Source organism: Hibiscus syriacus, unplaced genomic scaffold, assembly GCF_006381635.1.
Source record: "Hibiscus syriacus cultivar Baekdansim isolate YM2019G1 unplaced genomic scaffold, ASM638163v2 tig00000452_pilon, whole genome shotgun sequence".
Classification (NCBI taxonomy): domain Eukaryota; kingdom Viridiplantae; phylum Streptophyta; class Magnoliopsida; order Malvales; family Malvaceae; genus Hibiscus; species Hibiscus syriacus.
Genome location: NW_024061787.1, coordinates 171,608 through 177,382, shown reverse-complemented (window position 1 = coordinate 177,382; position 5,775 = coordinate 171,608).

The following is a 5,775-nucleotide window of genomic DNA, read 5'->3' as shown; positions in this document are numbered from 1 at the left end:
GAGATAGGTAATGTCACCTTATAACTGATAGAACAACTACTTGTCGGTCATTTCCCATTTTCCCCATATTTCTTTAAGCTCACTCAAATTGTTTTGACGGACATTGATATGAGTATAACCAATCAGATCTGACATATATCCCGGTGATAAGCTATCTCCCTTGATAAGTTGAGAATGCTCATACCATCTTAGAACATATGTATTATCTTCTACTTCATGCTGGACTCTTCGTTTCATATTTCTAGCCTTCTATATAGACATCAATCATGAATCAACACCATGGTATGAAAAATGTAATAAAAATGATAGAAAAATGAATCAAGGAACTAATCATAAAAATCCTAACTTCATGCAATCTAGTTCACATGCTTGTTTGGAAAATAAACCTAACCGCATGATTTCTAGTTCACATACATTTTATTCGGAAAATAAAGTAATACTACGTAAATTAAAAGACTCAACAAGTTTTTCTTTGTGTGCTAACCTTACGAGACTCTTTTTGGGTTAGGCTCTACCTAGACTTAAGTTCTAGGTTTATTATATGTTGGGTTTAGCTCTAAGGTAAAAAGGGTCATCGAATTATCCTTGTTGATGCCCCCTTGGGCTGCCAAACCCTCAATTCTAGCCCATCACAGGCTTTCGGATCGAGTTCAATTCGAATGAACACACCTCCTTATGTCCATACGGAGGTGAAAACCATACGAGGAACATAAGGTGTGAGCACAAATAATAGTCCATTATCCCATACGGAGGTGAAAACCACACGAGGAACATAAGGTGTGAGCTCAAATAATAGTCCATTATCCCATACGGAGGTGAAAACCACACGAAGGAGTAGTTTCTCATTCATACTAAATAGGATAGAGCGGGGTTTTAGCTCATGCCATGATAATGCAGTGCACAGTGTGTGAGGAAAAGCAAAAAGAAAAAAAAACAATGTACAACACACAAATTTATTCTTTAAATCTAAAGACACATAATTAAATCTGAAAACATTAACAAACAAGTTAGTACAACTATTTATACAAATAATGGTTATTAAAATAATCAAGGGATCAAAAAACTAAATTAAAACAAATTTATAATTTTATTGCAAAGATAATTAATTAATAAATTGGTGGCTTCACTCTCTTAAAAAACCAGAGTCCGCAGTAGAGTCGCCAAGCTGTCGGAACGAGTATTTCAGGCGAAAATAAGTGTTGTTATTTTCTAAATCTTGTCTCAAAAAATTTAGTGTTTTTCTTTTTTGCATAAGATAAAATACAATTTAAGGAGTCGCCACCAATCATTGATCAAGGTGTGATTGGTCACCAAAACACTGGGTTATTTTAATAAAATTTATAAAAATATTATTAAAACAACACAAAAGGGGTCTGCTTACCAGAAAATGAGTTCGAGAGTTGGTTACATATGAGAAAGGATTAGCACCCCACAACACCCAAAATTGGTAAATTTGTTCATTAATTAAATGTCTTTGCAGTAAAAATTTACAAATCTAAATTTAATTTAATTTATTATCCATCCAACAAATATCATGTATTATTTTATACCAATAATCATTTAAAATACATTTCTAATAAGTTAAGGAAAAAAAATTCTGATTCATTGAATAAAATAATTTAACCCGAATACATATAATAAATTTAATGATTAAATCATAAAAATATCAAATTTATAGGTTATTATTGAAAATACTTCATATTTTAAACACTTCAATTATAAATAATACTATAATCTTATTTAAAAGTAAAATATTAAAATAATAGGGATTAAATTATAAAATATCAAAATCAATGGTCACAAATCGAAATATCATGAAATCTAGTTATTAACATTGTAATTTATCCTATTTACTATTCAGATTAAAATATAAATTATCAAAATCTAGAGGATTAAATCTGATATTTATCCTAAATATATATATGCATGATTAGGTGACTACAACATAATAAAATAAAATCTAAAAACCAAATTAGAATGCACAAAAACAAGATTTCAGTGACCAAATTATAAATAGTACAACATAAAGGGACCACATATGTAATTTACCCATGCACAAATTATACAGAAATCTCTCCCTTGAACTACTTCGTTTCAGGGAGGGTATAAATACCTCTTAAACCAACCTTTAAGGCCATTTCTCTCATTTTCACTCTTCTGTTTCTCTCCTTTAGAGAGAGAAGCTATCCCTTCTCCTAGATTTCCCTCACCAGAGGGAAATTGAGCACCGACTGCCACCGTACTCCGTCGTCGATAGCCACCACTTGCCACCATTCACGGTGGTCAGAGTTCACAAAAATACACTGAAATGACCCCCTTTTTATCCTAAAACCGAATTCGGCCTCTATTCTTCCTAAAAACCCACAATACACAGTAAATCTAGACTTTTTACCTTTGACGTTTTGACTTTCTGATAGCGCTTGGAGACTCTGACGGTTGTGGGTAAGTCTTCTCTCCTTTCTTTTTACTTTCGATTTGCTACTGGTTATTGTGGATTGCATTTTTATTCGTAGCTTTCTCTCTGTTTTTGTATCTCTCTCTTTGTCCTCTGTTCGTTCGTGTCTCTCTCTATTTTTTTTCTTGCAGGATAGGTGGCCTTTTATAGGCCTCGTAGTACCGTTCACAATGATGAACTCTCGATGAGTCACCGGAGCTATGTTGGTGACTCACCCTAGGGTCGATGAAGTGTGCGGTGGTTTAACTGGGTGCATAAGTGCACCCAGATCTTTCTGGATTCAGCTGGTGAGGTGGTGGCTGCTGGTTGGATCACCTGGAGGCGGAGACGGTGAGGTTATCGTCAAGCTAAGGCGGCGGCCGGAATAGCCCTATGGTTGTAATGAAACCCTAGGGTTTCTGCTAGACGAATCTGGGCCCTTATATTTCTATCTTGTTCTGATGGCTAAGATTGCTGGCATCTGGAGATGTGTGAGAAAACTAGCAGAAAACCCTAAATGGGTCTTGGGCCTGATGGGTTATCTGTACCTAAATCGATTTTGGGCCTATCTCGGGTCAAACTTGTAAAACGGGTTCCAGGTTTTGTTATTAATTGAGCCTACAGACTTGTTGTATTATTTGTAATAATAATAATAATAATAATATTATTATTATTATATTATAGATACGTAAACTCGGACGAAAATGACTGTCGACACTTAGATTGCTCGATTGTCAGCTTGAGAATTATGTTGTTGATATTTGTTCAGATAAAAGATTTTGTGATCGAAAAAGACTTTGTGATTTATTAGAAAATATGGTTGATGCAATGAAGCGTGTTGCATACCCACTTGTGTACTTACTTTTGAAGTTAGCTTTGGTTTTTCCGGCTTAAACCGCAACAGTAGAAAGAACATTCTCTATGATGCACTTTATGAAGAATCGACTACGCAATTGTATGAGAGATGAATGGTTGAATAATTGCTTAATTACTTTTATTGAGAAAGATATATTTGATAATGTAAACAATGAAAAGATTATACAATGATATCATAAAATGAGGTCGAGAAGGTAACAAGTGTAAAATTTATGTTTAGTTGTACTTTTTTGTAAACTTTTTATTATAATTAAAATATTATTAGCGTTTTTATCTTCAAAAATTTTATTATTAATATATGAGTACCCAAATTGAAAAAAATTCTTAGATCCGTCATAGCACACAAAATTGAATTCACAAAATCTTAGTGAATCATAAATTCACTCACTCCAAAACTTAATAAACCCTCATCAAAATATCACGTCCAAAACAACAAGAAAATTAGAGTTCAAAGTTAATTAAAAAAATCACGTTTTAAAAGAGTTTTGCATTTAGGTTGTAGATGAAAATTTTATAGAGGAAAAAATAAAGAAACATAAACACTAAAAGATTGTTACTTGCTCACGAGAACCAAGTGTTTTGTAACATGACAGTCAATAGCGGAGCTAAGTAAAGACATGTGGGGGACATTACCCCAAAAAAATATTCATTAATAAATAATATAATATAATATATATTTTTTTTGCATTAAGCCTCCTCAAAATTTGAAAGTAAAGCCAATATTAGTTGGCTCTGAATCACCCGCCTCTAAACTCCTTCTACAGCTTTGATCAACTGAATCTAGGTAGTAGTTGGCACCAAATCACCTGCCTCTAAACTCCTCAAATCACCCGCCAATATTATTTGGCGCCAATATTAGTTGCCTGCCTGGATTCAATAATGGACTTACCATTGGTATAAAAAGGTAATATTGCAAATATAAATAATTAAAGGGTAAAATAATTAAATGATTACTAATGTTTGGGAAAGTTTTCATTTTTACCACTGATGTATCAACAGTCATAAATTAGCCACTAATGTTATCGTTTGTTACAAATTGGTCAGTCGACATTAACAGCTGTTGACAGGCGTGACAAAAATCAAACGTGGGTCGTTAGATGCTTACTTGGACGGTATAATTATAAACATAGTCCATGCTATTTATATATTCTTTCAATTTGATCCTAATTTTAATAAATTAAAATAAATTTATCTACGAATCAGGATAAAAATATATATATTTAAAGTATATATTTTATTATAAATATACCTAAGGTTATTGCTACTATTTATTGAATTAATTTTGTATAATTATATAAATTAGGTCACTAATTTTTAGTTCAATTAACCAAATTGTCATAAGTTATACAATTATACAAAATTGATTCAGTAAATAACAATAATAATCTTATGGATTATTATTATTTTTAATTAATATATATTTTTTAAAATTTGGCTTAATACACATTTTGTTGTTGTAGTCAACTAGAATCAACAATATTATTTTTTATTTTTAGTTTTATCAATTTATCATTCGTACCCATTAGTGTTATCTTTGATCTATGAAACATGACATTGATTATTACGGTATCGACGTAACAATTAACTGTGATGACATGATAGTCTATGGTGTTGTTGTGTTAAATCACTTTAATTGATTTTTTTAAAAAAGTTTAAAGGAGTTATTATGTTTAAATATTTATTTAATTTTTAAACAACAAAATAAGAAATTCTTAAAATTCTTAAATGTAACGAATACAATAAGATGAGACACATTTAAAATTTTTATTGTAAAATCAAAATTCTTATTAATATATTCACATAAAAAATAAAAAAATAATAACTAAATGATCATTTAAAAACTCAAATCGGTGTCATCTTAGTATAAAGTATATAATATAAATTAATAAAGTGTTGTTTAATATAAAGTATAGAGTATATAAAGTGTTGTTTAATTTATTCAATTTTTTATTTCCAATTTCATGTTTGTTTAATTTGGTACTTTATATATAAAGTATAAAATATATAATATAAAGTAATAAAGTGTTTGAATATAAGTATTAAAGTATATAAATATAAGTATTCAATATAAAGTATATAAGTACAAAAGTATATAATATAAAGTATTAAACTATATAATATAAGTATTAAATATAAAATATTAAAGTATATAAATATAAGTATGAATTATAAAGTATATTAGTTATCATAATTAATTTATTAAATATATTTATTAATTTAATTATCATAATTAATATTTTATTATAACATTTAAAAATTAGTCATATTAATTAGTATGATTTATTATAAATTCAAAATCTCACAATTTTATTAAAATCTTATATTTCATCAATGGTGATATATAAGTCAGGTAAATGTCAAGTCATGTAAATATCATATCAATAACAAGTCAGATCATTTGCAGGTCAGGTTGAAAACAGGTCGAGTAATACCAGTTATTTACCAGGTCAATCTCGGGTTCGGGT